Source organism: Lissotriton vulgaris, chromosome 6, assembly GCF_964263255.1.
Source record: "Lissotriton vulgaris chromosome 6, aLisVul1.2, whole genome shotgun sequence".
In the NCBI taxonomy this organism is placed as follows: domain Eukaryota; kingdom Metazoa; phylum Chordata; class Amphibia; order Caudata; family Salamandridae; genus Lissotriton; species Lissotriton vulgaris.
Genome location: NC_141694.1, coordinates 1,022,095,163 through 1,022,109,078, shown reverse-complemented (window position 1 = coordinate 1,022,109,078; position 13,916 = coordinate 1,022,095,163). Strand labels below are relative to the sequence as shown.

The 13,916-nt window shown below is 54.1% G+C and overlaps 1 protein-coding gene across 3 annotated transcripts in view; it reads left to right on the top strand.

The window, feature by feature from the left end:
* LYST (lysosomal trafficking regulator) overlaps positions 1–13,916 on the top strand; it is a 4,348,576-nt gene that overhangs the window by 1,428,722 nt on the left and 2,905,938 nt on the right. The window lies entirely within an intron of this gene.

Genomic DNA, 13,916 nt, shown 5'->3' with positions numbered 1-13,916 from the left:
AGTCTCGGGCCTATCGGAACAGAGTCCAGGTCCGTAGAATGTCAAAGTGGGGGAGAACATGGCAGCGGCCGACTCAGTGGCCCCCCGGCCCTTCCCCCCCAGATGGAGCTATAGCATGAGGGCAAACCCCTTGACAGGAACACCTTACTGTTTGGCCGCTGTGTTATCAGCTACCTCCTGCACAGCCACCTCTCGTTCCTGAGCAGTCACAAGGGGATCAGGCTTCGGAAAAGACCTAGGGGATCGTCGTCGTCGCACGGTCTGCCAACCGTCTCTGGAGTGTCGCGTGGGCCCCTCCGGCGATCGATGTGGGGAGGTCCCCCTTGAACCAGCTTCCTCCTGGAGGTCAATGTCCTGCACCGTGCATGTGTCCCGGAGCGATCTGAGCTGATGTAATGTCCCTTTCCATTTGAAGAGGAGGCGGAACGGGTGGCCCCATGTGTATGGCACTCCTTTGTCTCTTAGGAAGTCCGTAGCTACCCTGAAGGCCCTTCGCTTCTGCAGGGTGATGGCGGAGAGATCTGGAAGAGGGCCACCGGGTCTCCCCGGAAGGTGATCGGTTGTTTCATTCGGGCCTCCCTCAAGATGCGCTCCTTCAGTGGAAAATCGGGGATAAAAGCCAGTATGTCTGGAGGGGGGGCTTGTGCGCGGCGCGCCGGACCGACCCTGTGTGCGCGGTCAATACGGATGTCGAATTCGCCAGGCTCCCCAAGGATCTCCGGGAATAACTCCTGCAGGTAGGTGACGATGCTGTTCCCCTCCGATTTCAGCAGAACTCCCTGGACCCGTATGTTGTTCCTCCTGGAACGATTCTCGAGATCCTCCGAATGCGCCTGAAGGTCCACTTGTTGGTCTTGAAGGCGGAGGATCTCCTGTTGCAGCCGTTCCACCTCCATGCTGCGGGTCTGGTCCGCTTCCTCCAACGCCGCCACACGCTCCCCAAGACCGTCTATGTCCCGACATAGTTCCCGCTGTTCTCCCGCCAGTTCCTGCTTCAGGGTCTGGAAGTCGTCCCTCAGGGTGTTGAAGAGGGAGGCCAGGAAAGCCTTCGTGATGGGAGCAGACTCATCGTCCTGGCTTGAGGTGTTGACTGGTGTCTTAGGGGGTGACGGCACCGGGGCTTTCTCCCTTTTCGGGGCAGTTTTGTGAAGCATGTCCGCAATGTTGCGGGTTCCTTTGCGTCCTGCGGTGGCCATGGTGTCGGAGCTCTAGAGTCGATGAAGGGCCAAGGGGGTCTCCCGCCAGTCCGCAGATAACACCCCCGCAGGACCGGGGGCAAGAACCGTGAGGCCCGTGAGCTCGGCCAGGGGTCCGAGGGGCAGCGCAGCGAGGCCGTTGGGGTGTCTTCAGGCCCTATCTCCCGTTCGACAGGGCCCCGAGTTGTCCAGCACAGATCCAGATCTGCCGTGCTCCTGATGTAATAGCCCGGGACCCCGCAGTTCCGTCCGATCGAGGGTGTAAGGCGGCAAGAGCTCCTCTCGTAGGTTGGCCGTGTCTTTCTTGTAGGGAACTCACTGCGCCGGCCAGTTGGGACGTGTGGTGGGTCCACCGTGTGCACAGGGGGCCCCGAGTGTAGCTACCGAGGTTCCAGGGGCCAGCCGCGGCGGGGTTCCAGTAGGGCGGCCACTGCCACCCCGGTGCAGGACCGGTAATGCTCTCCCTTCTCGTGTGGGGCAACCAAAGTGCTCCTCTACAGGCCCGACCCGGGGTCCCGAGCTCAGGGTCCGACGCAGGTAGTCCCACGGGCCGGGGGGGTGCGCTCCTCACCTGCCGGTCTCAGGGACGCCCTCTAGCCGACCAGGCGTCGGCACACAACAGCTTTGGCAATTTCAGGCCCCTGGGCGGCTCCCGGCGCTCCCCACGGCCTGAACTCCGGTCCTCCGCCTCCTCCGCTGTCCCCGCTCTGGCCGGTGCACCAGGCGTCGGGGCTTGCCGCCACTCACCAGGCTCGGAGTCGCGACCTCCGGTAGATGCGATGTCGCCGGGTGCAGGAGCCGGCGCCGGCGCCCGGTCACTGCCCTCCGCGGACCAGGCCCGAAGCCGGGGGCTCGATTGCTGTGGCAGCCCACCCGGCCGCCACCAGACGCCGCCGCGGCCCGGGCAGACCGCGCCTCGGCCGTCAGGAGTCCTGGTCACCCAGCCGCCGTCCCGGGGGCCGCCACAGGCGTTTCGCCGCTCTCGGCTGCTGTGGGCGGTCCGACTTTCTTGCCGCACAGGACCCAGGGGCGCGGATATCACATCAGGCGCCGGGCTCCTGCAGCCGCCATTACACCGCTTCTCGCTGGTGAGGGCCTCCGCCAGTCATCCACCACTCCCGCAGGCAGCGTCGCCCAGATCGGCGGTCAGAAAGCACGGGGGTAAGTGCTGCACCTCCGGTCGTGATTTCTGTGAAAATTAGGGGGTATTGCACGCTAATGAAGGGGCGATATGGGGTTTAGGACCGGGGAGCCTCGCAGGACACGTCTGGTCAGGCCGCCATCTTAACCACACCCCCACCCTAGTCACTTTTTGACTATACTTTTTTTTTAGGTCTCGCCTAGACGAAGCAAAAGCGAAGCTTTTGCGTCTAGGGCGAGACAACTTATGCAATCACTTTCAGGGGAATGTAGACAGCAGACTGTCACGAGCTTCTCCTGCCGGAGATTGTAGCTCGTGAGCGCGCACGTCGCCGTCCCTGATATTCCCATGCACAGAAAGGCTCCCGCACGCATGCGCACATACACACACTGCATACACACACACACACGCACCCCCCTTAAAGAAAGGCTCACGCACGCATGCGCACATACACACACTGCATACACACACACACACACGCACCCCCCCCTTAAACAGACACACGTGCAGACAGACACACGCACGCACAGACACACTACAACAGACGCACACCCCACCCCTACTCACCCCTCCTCCTCCTCAACACACTCACCTGTTCTGGCGGTGCTCGGCGTGCCTCTCGGGCGGCGGTTGCGCTTTGCGGGGCACTCTCACCACATGAGAGCCCCGCCTTCTTCATGCGCCCGGCCGCTCTTCACCCGGTCCCTCATCTCGGGACCGGGACTCGATCAGGAGCCCTCGGGGCTCCTCGGACAGTGGCTTCTCTCTCGCGCAGCGATGGGGGCGGGACTTCCAGTTGGGGCCTCGCTGCGATTGGCCGGCTGCCCAACCGCTTCCGGGTCGTCGCAGGCAGCGCGGCAGCCCGGCGGGAACTTGAAGAAACTCCTGGGCTGCGGTGGTGAATTAAAGGCACACGAGGGTCAGCCTGGAGTGCTGCATATTAAGTGTGTATACTGGTGTTCCAAGTTTGGTAAAGAGGTGAGCAGAGTCTGAGACGGGACAGCAGAGAGCACACCCTGACGGGCGGGAGATTCATAAAGACACCACCAGCATGAGGGCCGCAGAGAGCTGTAACCCGAGGCGCTATAATCTGCAGGCACCGCCCTGACGGAAGCCCGAGTAGCGCATTCCTGGCACGGGTGAGTTCACTCCAGCTCGGCTCGTGAAGCGCTGCGGGATTACAACGCGCCTGAGGCCACGGAGCGCAAAGTGTGGCCCGGGGCTGCATACAGAACACGATTGTGCGGCCGTTCTCACCGGCAGCAGTGCCTGGGCACTTCTATGATGTGGGGTGAGATGTGTACATATCAGAGCAAACACCGTCTTCTTGCACAGCAGAGCCCAGCCGTGCTGCACAGGCGGAACTGCAGGGCCAACTCACTCCTTCAGCCTTCCGGAGTCTACACATGAAGAGCTGCAGTAATATTGTATCAGCAGCAAGACACAGCTCGGTCTGTGGCAGGCGTCCTATGAGGGGGGCTGTAACCGTGGACACAATGTCAAAGACGCCTGGACGGCCTGTGTGTGGCAAGCGCCAATAAGCACACCAGCCTCGCAAGGCACTATTGGGTGGCACGCACCTGGGCACGAGCTGATGAGCAGACATGTGGCGCTTTCATGTGGACATGCCAACCTCTGGCCCCACACCTTCAGGGAGGGTCTGAGAAAACACTATGGCAAGACCTCGAGGGACACTACAGGAGTCCACAGAGGTGTTATTCTAAATCGGAGGGTGGGGGCTCCCCCAAATCCAGGAAAGTATCAGCTCGGGGCGTAAACCGTCCCCACCTCGGTCTCCGTGGTGGGGCCTGTACTGAGGGTTTACATGTATCGTGTTTTTCCCTGTCTTGATGTTTTGTTTACATGCCGCACGCCTGCCCCCGGAAGGGAGTGCTGGCACTGGAAGGGGGTGCTGGCACTGGAAGGGGGTGCTGGCACTGGAAGGGGGTGCTGGCACTGGAAGGGGGTGCTGCCACCGGAAGGGGGTGCTGGCACTGGAAAGGGGTGCTGGCACTGGAAAGGGGTGCTGCCACCGGAAGGGGGTTGCTGGCACCGGAAGGAGGGGTCTTCACCCGTCCCCGAGGGCTCCACCCTGAGGCTGGCAGACACCGAGGGGCCCCACAGCTCGCACCCGCCCTGCTGGAACACACATTCCAACATGTAGCAAGCAGCAGCTACAACAACGCAAAGTGGGTTTTTCCAAAGACCGGCGCCCCCAGGCACACGGCTGCAAGAGAAACACTGTTCCCGCCCAGGCACAGGCTGCGATCAGTGTTACAAACCCGGCACTTGTCACAGTGTGGACACATCACAAGAGCTGGCACCAGGACGTCACCCGAGAGCGGATGCCCAAGGCTCACGACTATCGGGCTTAATAATGACCCCTCACCACTGCTGGAGGGGTCCCGCCAAGCGCTTCAAGCACCGCCATCCGCTCACAGCGCTGTCCACGGAAGGGGGACATGCGGCACTCTATTATTGACCTCTGTCCACCCCAGGTACCAGGACCTGCTCATCTTCTTCTTATCACCCTAAAACCTGTATCTAAATGGTTCTTATATATATATACTAGCAGCCCGCCCCGGCGTTGCCCGGGGCAGAAGGTGGCTGGGGGCAGCATCGCAGCAGGAGAGGCGCAGCAGAGTGGCTGGGAGCAGCAGTGTTTCCTTGCTCCGGTTTTGTTGGTCCTGGCCGCTTCTGCCCACGCTCGTGTCCGCTGTTCAAACCCCCCAACCCCCCCCCCCCCCCCCACCGACATCCCGACTTTGAGGAAAAGGCTTCCGAGCACTCATGGCCCCCGCCCGTCCCTCTGCCCGTCCCTCGGTGCGCACCCACGGCTCTTGTCCGCTGTTTCCCCCGACGTCCCTACTTTGAGTAAAAGGCTTGCGAGCAATCATGGCCCACGCCTGTCCCTCGGTGCGCACCCGTGGCTGCTTCACTTACCTCAGCCGCCGCTCCTCCCCGCGTTGCTGACTCGCCGCTTCTCCCCGCCTGTCCGCAGCTCCTCTTGCTCCTGAACGCCGCTCCTCCCAGCGCTCCCGATGTCATCACGCACGTCGCGGCCGGCGCTACTTGCAAGGGACTAGTTTTTTTTATTCCAAAATTTTTTAAAGAACGTATATTTTTTATTTTTATATAGCCTATGTCCTTCTGCTTGCCCTGAGGTTTCCAAAGATGTCTTGGGTGTTTGGATTGGTGGTGTACTTTTCGAGTTTACCTGGCTCAAAGGACACAGTTCTCTCTTTATAATAGTAGTATAGATAACTGTATGTATGCTCAGACCTTTATCTGTCTTACTTCCCATGTCCCTCTTCTCGCTCTAGCTCAACAAATTGTTATACCCCTCTTTCTTTCTGCCACACTCTCTCATTCTGGCTCTGCTTAGCTCCATCTCCCTCTGTTCCACCCCCCTCTCTCGTTCTCTCTAACAATCCATTACTTCTGTCTCCCACACACTCTCTCTCTCTCTCTCCTCTCTCTCATTCTGGCTCTACATCTTTCTTTAAATGTTGCTTCATCTCTCTTGCATTATTTATCTATCTATTCTCTCTCTTATGTTATCAATTACACCCAGTTTAGTTCCATTACACACCAGGCATGACATTTTGGTCTACAGGCGAGTTCTGTGTCTCTTTTCTCTTTGCTTTCCATTGACTTTATCTCCAAGTATCTGTATTTCTCTCTTTCTAGGCCTGTATTCTGTCGTTTTATCTCTAGCTACATCCCTATGTCTTTAGGTCTGCCTTTCTCTTCTTTGCACCCTCTTTCACTCTCTGTGTCTGTCTCTTGATTTCTCTCTACTGTCTCTAGCAGTTTACCCCTTCCTCTCAACAATGCAAAAAATAAATTGTTTTTCACCCATCGTTTTTTTTCTCCCCCCACCACAACACCCTAATGTCAGTGGTGCTTTTTAGGTCTCGGCTTCGAGACCTATTGTCACGGAGTTAACAATCAACGGAGCCAGAGCGGTGAACGAGCGCCGATTGCATCTCGTGGACGCGCACGCCGAGCCTCCTGGAGCCGTGCACATCTCTTGCTCCACATTCACACTCACGCACGCACACACACACACACACACACACACCCTCCCTCTCTGCCCACTCCCTCTCTGCCGCCCCCCCTCGACCCCCACTCACCGGGCTCTTTGCCTTGCAGTGGGTCAGTCATGGCAGCAGGCAGACTCGGTGTCTTCTCCGGGGATCTTCAGCTGATGTGCACGCCCACGCTGCGTCTCGTGCGCGCCCGCCATGCTGTTTCGCGCCTGTTGATCCTCAGCTTGTTGCTTACAGCCAGTGGGTTGAACTTGAATGTACTCGACAAAATATCCTTATATAACTAAAAAGTGAGCATCATCTTCATCTCACGTTTGTAAAGGTAACCATGAACACCAATTGTGTTCAAATATATTGAATACGATAGATCACCTTCCACTCGCCCATACATATACTTTAAATTCCTTATTCATATTATTAGAACAAAGCAACGCAGAAGATAATTTTTGGTTGTCTGTGGGTGGGGAGATGGGGTTAGCACTCTCTGCCCTCTTTTCCTATCATTGACTCTTTGGCGCCTATAGGAAAAACCCAAGCTGCTTATACTTTAGAGGAATTCTGCATAAGGATTATTATAGTGTGAGTGCAGAGTGCGCACAGTTCAGAGTGAGCAGAGTGCAGAGTGTGAAGTAGTGAGTGCAGAGTGAGTGAGCAGAGTGTGAGTGCAGAGTGTGAAGTAGTGAGTGCAGAGTGAGTGAGCAGAGTGTGAGTGCAGAGTGTGAAGTAGTGAGTGCAGAGTGAGTGTGCAGAGTGTGAATGCAGCGTGCAGAGTTGAGTGCAGAGTGTGAGTGCAGAGTGTGAGTGCAGAGTGCAGAGTAGTGAGTGCAGAGTAGTGAGTGCAGAGTAGTGAGTGCAGAGTAGTGAGTGCAGAGTAGTGAGTGCAGAGTAGTGAGTGCAGAGTAGTGAGTGCAGAGTAGTGAGTGCAGAGTAGTGAGTGCAGAGTAGTGAGTGCAGAGTGTGAGTAGTGAGTGCAGAGTGTGAGTAGTGAGTGCAGAGTAGTGAGTGCAGAGTAGTGAGTAGTGAGTGCAGAGTAGTGAGTGTAGAGTAGTGAGTGTAGAGTAGTGAGTGTAGAGTAGTGAGTAGTGAGTAGTGAGTGTAGAGTAGTGAGTAGTGAGTAGTGAGTGTAGAGTAGTGAGTAGTGAGTAGTGAGTGCAGAGTAGTGAGTAGTGAGTAGTGAGTGTAGAGAGTAGTGAGTGTAGAGTAGTGAGTAGTGAGTAGTGGGTGTAGAGTAGTGAGTAGTGAGTAGTGAGTGCTGAGTAGTGAGTAGTGAGTGTAGAGAGTAGTGAGTGTAGAGTAGTGAGTAGTGAGTAGTGAGTAGTGGGTATAGAGTAGTGAGTAGTGAGTAGTGAGTGCAGAGTAGTGAGTGCAGAGTAGTGAGTGCAGAGTAGTGAGTGTAGAGTAGTGAGTAGTGGGTGTAGAGTAGTGAGTAGTGGGTGTAGAGTAGTGAGTAGTGAGTGTAGAGTAGTGAGTAGTGAGTAGTGGGTGTAGAGTAGTGAGTAGTGAGTAGTGAGTAGTGAGTGTAGAGCAGTGAGTAGTGAGTGTAGAGTAGTGAGTAGTGAGTAGTGGGTGTAGAGTAGTGAGTAGTGGGTGTAGAGTAGTGAGTAGTGAGTAGTGGGTGTAGAGTAGTGAGTAGTGAGTGTAGAGTAGTGAGTAGTGAGTGTAGAGTAGTGAGTAGTGAGTGCAGAGTAGTGAGTGCAGAGTGCAGAGTAGTGAGTGCAGAGTGCAGAGTAGTGAGTGCAGAGTGCAGAGTAGTGAGTGCAGAGTAGTGAGTGCAGAGTAGTGAGTGCAGAGTAGTGAGTGCAGAGTGCAGAGTAGTGAGTGCAGAGTGCAGAGTAGTGAGTGCAGAGTGCAGAGTAGTGAGTGCAGAGTGCAGAGTAGTGAGTGCAGAGTGCAGAGTAGTGAGTGCAGAGTAGTGAGTGCAGAGTAGTGAGTGCAGAGTAGTGAGTAGTGAGTAGTGAGTAGTGAGTGTAGAGTAGTGAGTGTAGAGTAGTGAGTAGTGAGTGTAGAGTAGTGAGTAGTGAGTGCAGAGTAGTGAGTGCAGAGTAGTGAGTGCAGAGTAGTGAGTGCAGAGTAGTGAGTGCAGAGTAGTGAGTGCAGAGTAGTGAGTGCAGAGTAGTGAGTGCAGAGTAGTGAGTGCAGAGTAGTGAGTGAGTGCAGAGTAGTGAGTGAGTGCAGAGTAGTGAGTGCAGAGTAGTGAGTGCAGAGTGCAGAGTAGTGAGTGCAGAGTGCAGAGTAGTGAGTGCAGAGTGCAGAGTAGTGAGTGCAGAGTGCAGAGTAGTGAGTGCAGAGTGCAGAGTAGTGAGTGCAGAGTGCAGAGTAGTGAGTGCAGAGTAGTGAGTAGTGAGTGCAGAGTAGTGAGTAGTGAGTGCAGAGTGCAGAGTAGTGAGTGCAGAGTGCAGAGTAGTGAGTGCAGAGTGCAGAGTAGTGAGTGCAGAGTGCAGAGTAGTGAGTGCAGAGTGCAGAGTAGTGAGTGCAGAGTGCAGAGTGCAGAGTAGTGAGTGCAGAGTGCAGAGTAGTGAGTGCAGAGTGCAGAGTGCAGAGTAGTGAGTGCAGAGTGCAGAGTAGTGAGTGCAGAGTGCAGAGTAGTGAGTGCAGAGTGCAGAGTGCAGAGTGCAGAGTAGTGAGTGCAGAGTGCAGAGTGCAGAGTAGTGAGTGCAGAGTGCAGAGTGCAGAGTAGTGAGTGCAGAGTGCAGAGTGCAGAGTAGTGAGTGCAGAGTGCAGAGTAGTGAGTGCAGAGTGCAGAGTAGTGAGTGCAGAGTGCAGAGTAGTGAGTGCAGAGTGCAGAGTAGTGAGTGCAGAGTGCAGAGTAGTGAGTGCAGAGTGCAGAGTAGTGAGTGCAGAGTGCAGAGTAGTGAGTGCAGAGTAGTGAGTGCAGAGTAGTGAGTGCAGAGTAGTGAGTGCAGAGTAGTGAGTGCAGAGTAGTGAGTGCAGAGTAGTGAGTGCAGCGTGGTGTGTGCTGTTGAGTGCAGCGTGGTGTGTGCTGTTGAGTGCAGCGTGGTGTGTGCTGTTGAGTGCAGCGTGGTGTGTGCTGTTGAGTGCAGCGTGGTGTGTGCTGTTGAGTGCAGCGTGGTGTGTATTGGCAATTTAATTGACAATGCCATTTATTTATGATTTAAAGAAAAAAAAGAAATGTCATGAGCAATGCCAATAGCTCCACCTTTAATGATGCCGAGACCATTGCATTGTAAATGCTTGTTGTGTATGTATGTGCGCTTGTATGCAGTATTTCTACGGTTGCAGAATGTATGTGTGCCTGCATGTGCTGCCAATTTGTGCCTGCATGTGAGTTGAATTGGTGTTAGTGGCATTTATAGCTGCTTTGCTGTCTAGGTGTACAGACACGGCTCCATTTCATTTGTGAGTCCATGGGAGTCTGCTTCTTTTTATGTATGTCCTGTGTACACGCAGTGGTCTTAGTGCATTTATTTCTGCATGCATGCTGTATGTGACTTTACTTTCCTACGTTAATGTTTTTTGCCAGTCATGCTCAGCTGCTGCCTGTAATGTACAGATCCTCTCTTGGAGTGATGTCTATGTGCGCTGCTGTTACTCAGCAAAGCTCCGAGCTCTGGCCCCTGTAATGGTTGCTCCCTGCTATTCTGGCTCGTTCTTATTGTGTAGACTGTGCTGTCATCACTTCATATATGCTCTGCTAGCGCGCCATGCACAGGCACCCTATAATCTGTGCCCTCGATGCTAATGCCCACGTCAATGCAGGGAGGCGGCAGCAGAGAGAAGTGGAGGGAACGTCCTGTGTGAAACATAGAAGGGGCACGTCAGGGCGGAATAATGTGTAAGAGGATAATAACCCTGTGCGAGGAGCAGGAAGAGAAGCAAGATGGTTCAAAGCATTTAATGCATGAACACAGACCAACAACAAAAATGCCCACATCTACACATAGACGTGCTGCCTGATGTGCGTGCAAACAGTCAAACGGGCACCAATGCAGGACTACAATGAAACACATATGCATCCGTGCACCCAGAACCAGCACACCTCCAAGCACCCCACCAGGGCATAGAGATCAACAGATAATCATCTGTGAAGGGACATAGATACCACAGCGCAGTGTACTCGGTAAATATTACTGGGCCTGGTCTGGGAAATGATAGTTAATGAGCTGGCCCGTACCTGAGTTTAATAGCGGGAGAGGGAGGTGAGAGCACGCACACGGAATACATTTAACAGTGTCTAAGGGCTAAAGGAACAAAACCCCTACAATGCAAAGTAAAAAGGGCTTGGCCAGCAAGGCATGGCAATGGCTGCAAATCTGTTAGCTGCTCCCTGGCTGCCTTAAAACTCTAAACATCCTATCTGGTCAAGCGGTCTCTCCTCATTAAGGGAGACACAGCAGCAGAGACAATGTATGTGAGGGATAGAGTGCGCCCTCACAGAGACATAAGTTCTGAACCAAGCAAGTTTTCGGGGCACAGCAGGCAATGTGGAGAAGTTGTAGAGTGAGGTCTGCAGCATGTGGGACCTGCTGGGATTCCGGGTAAAGCTCAACCCTCAAGGCGTGAAAGTTGGGGTCACTCTAAAATTTGTGAAGTGAACTGCCGTAACTAAACACTGATGCGGAGAAAGTATCTCTGGTACATGAAAAGTATCTGCTTTTTTATTCAGAAAAGTAGAAAAGTTGTGCCTGCCAATAAAACGGGACATTGATTGCAGAAATACCTACCCGAGATCTGGTGCTGCACACTTCATGACACGCTCCTGCTTTAAATAATAGTGCTGGACTGCCGTTTCCGGTGCGTGTGTGCTTCCTGATAAGGCGGCTGGTGACGTGGCAGTGGAATTTAAAAAAGGTTACACACGCATGCTGCTGCCCCACCTGTTGCAGCCACACATGACCAAATCCAGCCCAGTCAGAGGCCCCCCACCCACCGCAACACAAAATGAAGGTATGGATTTATAAGAGCCTCCGCTCAGCTCTTCACAGGGAGACAGAATGTCAAGTCATAAAATTTATATAGCGCACTACATACCCGGAGGGTTTCAAGGCGCTTAGGAAGGGGAGGAGGATTACTTGTCAAATATCCACGTTTTAAGTTGCTTTCTGAATGCTAGGTGGTTCTGGGTAAGGCGAAGGTAAGCGGGGAGTGAGTTCCATGTTTTAGCAGCCAGGTATGAAAAGGATCTGCCTCCCATGGTGGTCTTGTTGATGCGGGGTACAGTGGCGAGGGCTTGGCTGGAAGAGCGTAGTTGGCGGGAGGGGGTGTAGAAGGACAGTCGTGAGTTGAGGCATTCTGGACCGATGTCGTAGAGTGATTTGTGTGCGTGGGTAAGCAGTCGGAAAGTGATCCTCTTATTGACGGGTAGCCAGTGAAGGTCTTTAAGGTGACCAGAGATGTGTTCGTTGCGTGGGATGTCTAATATGAGTCTGGCTGAGGCGTTTTGGATTCGTTGGAGTTTCTTCTGGAGTTTTGCGGTAGTACCTGCGTAGAGGGTGTTTCCGTAGTCCAGTCGGCTCGTGACCAGAGCGTGGGTGACTGTTTTCCTTGTTTCGGAGGGGATCCAGCGAAATGTTTTTCTGAGCATGCGAAGAATGTTGAAGCAGGAAGAGGATACGGCGCTGACTTGTCTGTTCATTGAGAGTGAAGAATTCAGGATGACGCCTAGGTTCCGTGCGTGGTCTGTCGGGATGGGTGCTTTTCCGAGGGCTTCCGGCCACCAGGAGTCGTCCCAAGCAGAGGGGGATGTACCTAAGATGAGGACTTCTGTTTTGTCTGAGTTCAGTTTCAGACGGCTTTGTTTCATCCATTCGGCAACTTCTTTCATTCCTTCGTGTAGGTTGGTTTTGGCGGTGCTGGGGTCATTGGTGAGGGAAAGGATCAGTTGAGTGTCATCCGCGTACGAGATGATGTTGAGGTTGTGTTGGCGAGCGATGGCTGCGAGGGGGCTCATGTATACGTTGAAGAGGGTGGGACTGAGTGAGGATCCTTGTGGTACGCCGCAGATGAGTTCAGAGGCCTCGGAATTGAATGGTGGAAGGCGGACTCTCTGGGTTCTTCCGGTGAGGAACGAGGTGATCCATTCAAGTGCTTTTCCTTGGATTCCGATGTTATCGAGGCGTTGTAAAAGGGTGCTGTGGCAGACTGTGTCGAATGCTGCAGAGAGGTCGAGGAGGATGAGGGCGACTGTGTCTCCATTGTCCAGTAGAGTTCGAATGTCGTCTGTTGCTGCGATGAGGGCGGTCTCAGTGCTGTGTTTTGCTCGGAAGCCAGATTGTGAGGGGTCGAGGGATTTGTTGGCTTCGAGGAAGGCGGTGAGCTGGTTGTTGACAGCTTTCTCGATGACTTTGGCCGGAAATGGAAGAAGCGAGATGGGGCGGTAATTTTTGAGTTCGGTGGGGTCCGCTGTGGGTTTTTTCAGAAGGGCAGTGAGTTCAGCGTGTTTCCAGCTTTCCGGGAAGGTGGCGGAGTTGAAGGAGCAGTTGATGACGTCTCGGAGGTGCGGTGCTATGACGGAGTCTGCTTTGTTGAAGATGTGGTGAGGACATGGGTCTGTTGGGGATCCTGAGTGGATGGAATTCATCAGGCGGATGGTGTCCTCAGTGGAGATTGGGTTCCAGTCGTTGAGGGTGTTCATGGGGGGAAGATGATCAGCAAATGGTAGGGTGGGTTGGTTTCCGGGTTGGTTGTCAAAGCTGTTGTGGATGTCTGCAATCTTGTTGTGGAAAAATGAGGCTAGGGAGTCGCAGAGGGTTTGAGAGGGGGTGATGTCGTTGGAGTTGGCCGAGGGATTGGAAAATTCCTTGACGATGTTGAAAAGTTCCTTGCTGTTGTGAGCGTTGTTGTCAAGTCGATCCTTGAATGCTGTTTTCTTGGCTTTTCGGATTAGTTGGTGGTGAGTGCGGGTGGCGTTTTTGAAGGCGTCCTTGGTGCTGGTGGTTGGGTCTTTTTTCCAGGCCTTTTCAAGGGAGCGGCAGAGTTTCTTGGACTTCTTGAGATCATCGTTGAACCATGAGGCCTTCTTGCTGCCAGGTTTGTTTTGACGTTTTTACAGTGGTGCTAAGGTGTCAGCGGTGTTGGATAACCATAGGGTGAGGTTGGCGGCGGCTTCGTTAGCGTTAGAAGAGAGGGCTGGGGTGTTTTGAAGGAGCGATGCGGAGAATTGGTCCGTGGTGATTTTGTTCCAGTTCCTTTGCAGGGTAGGTTGGAGGTGGATGCTGGATTTTGGTTTGTTGTAGGTGAAGTGAACGCAGCTGTGGTCAGTCCAGAGGAGGTCCGTAGTGTGGCTGAAGGAGACATGGTTGCTGGATGTGAAGATGGGGTCGAGTGTGTGACCTGCGATGTGGGTGGGGGAAGTGACTAGTTGTTTAAGTCCGAGGTTGGCGAGGTTGTCCACGAGGGTGGCGGTGTTGCGGTCGTTGATCTTTTCGAGGTGAAAGTTGAGGTCTCCCAGAAGGATGTAGTCTTTGGAGGGGAGCGCGTGTGGGGTGATGAAGTCCGTGATGTCTTCACTGAATTTTGCGCGGGGTCCTGGTGGTCTGTAGAGGAGGGTGCCTCTGAGTGTGGTCTTGG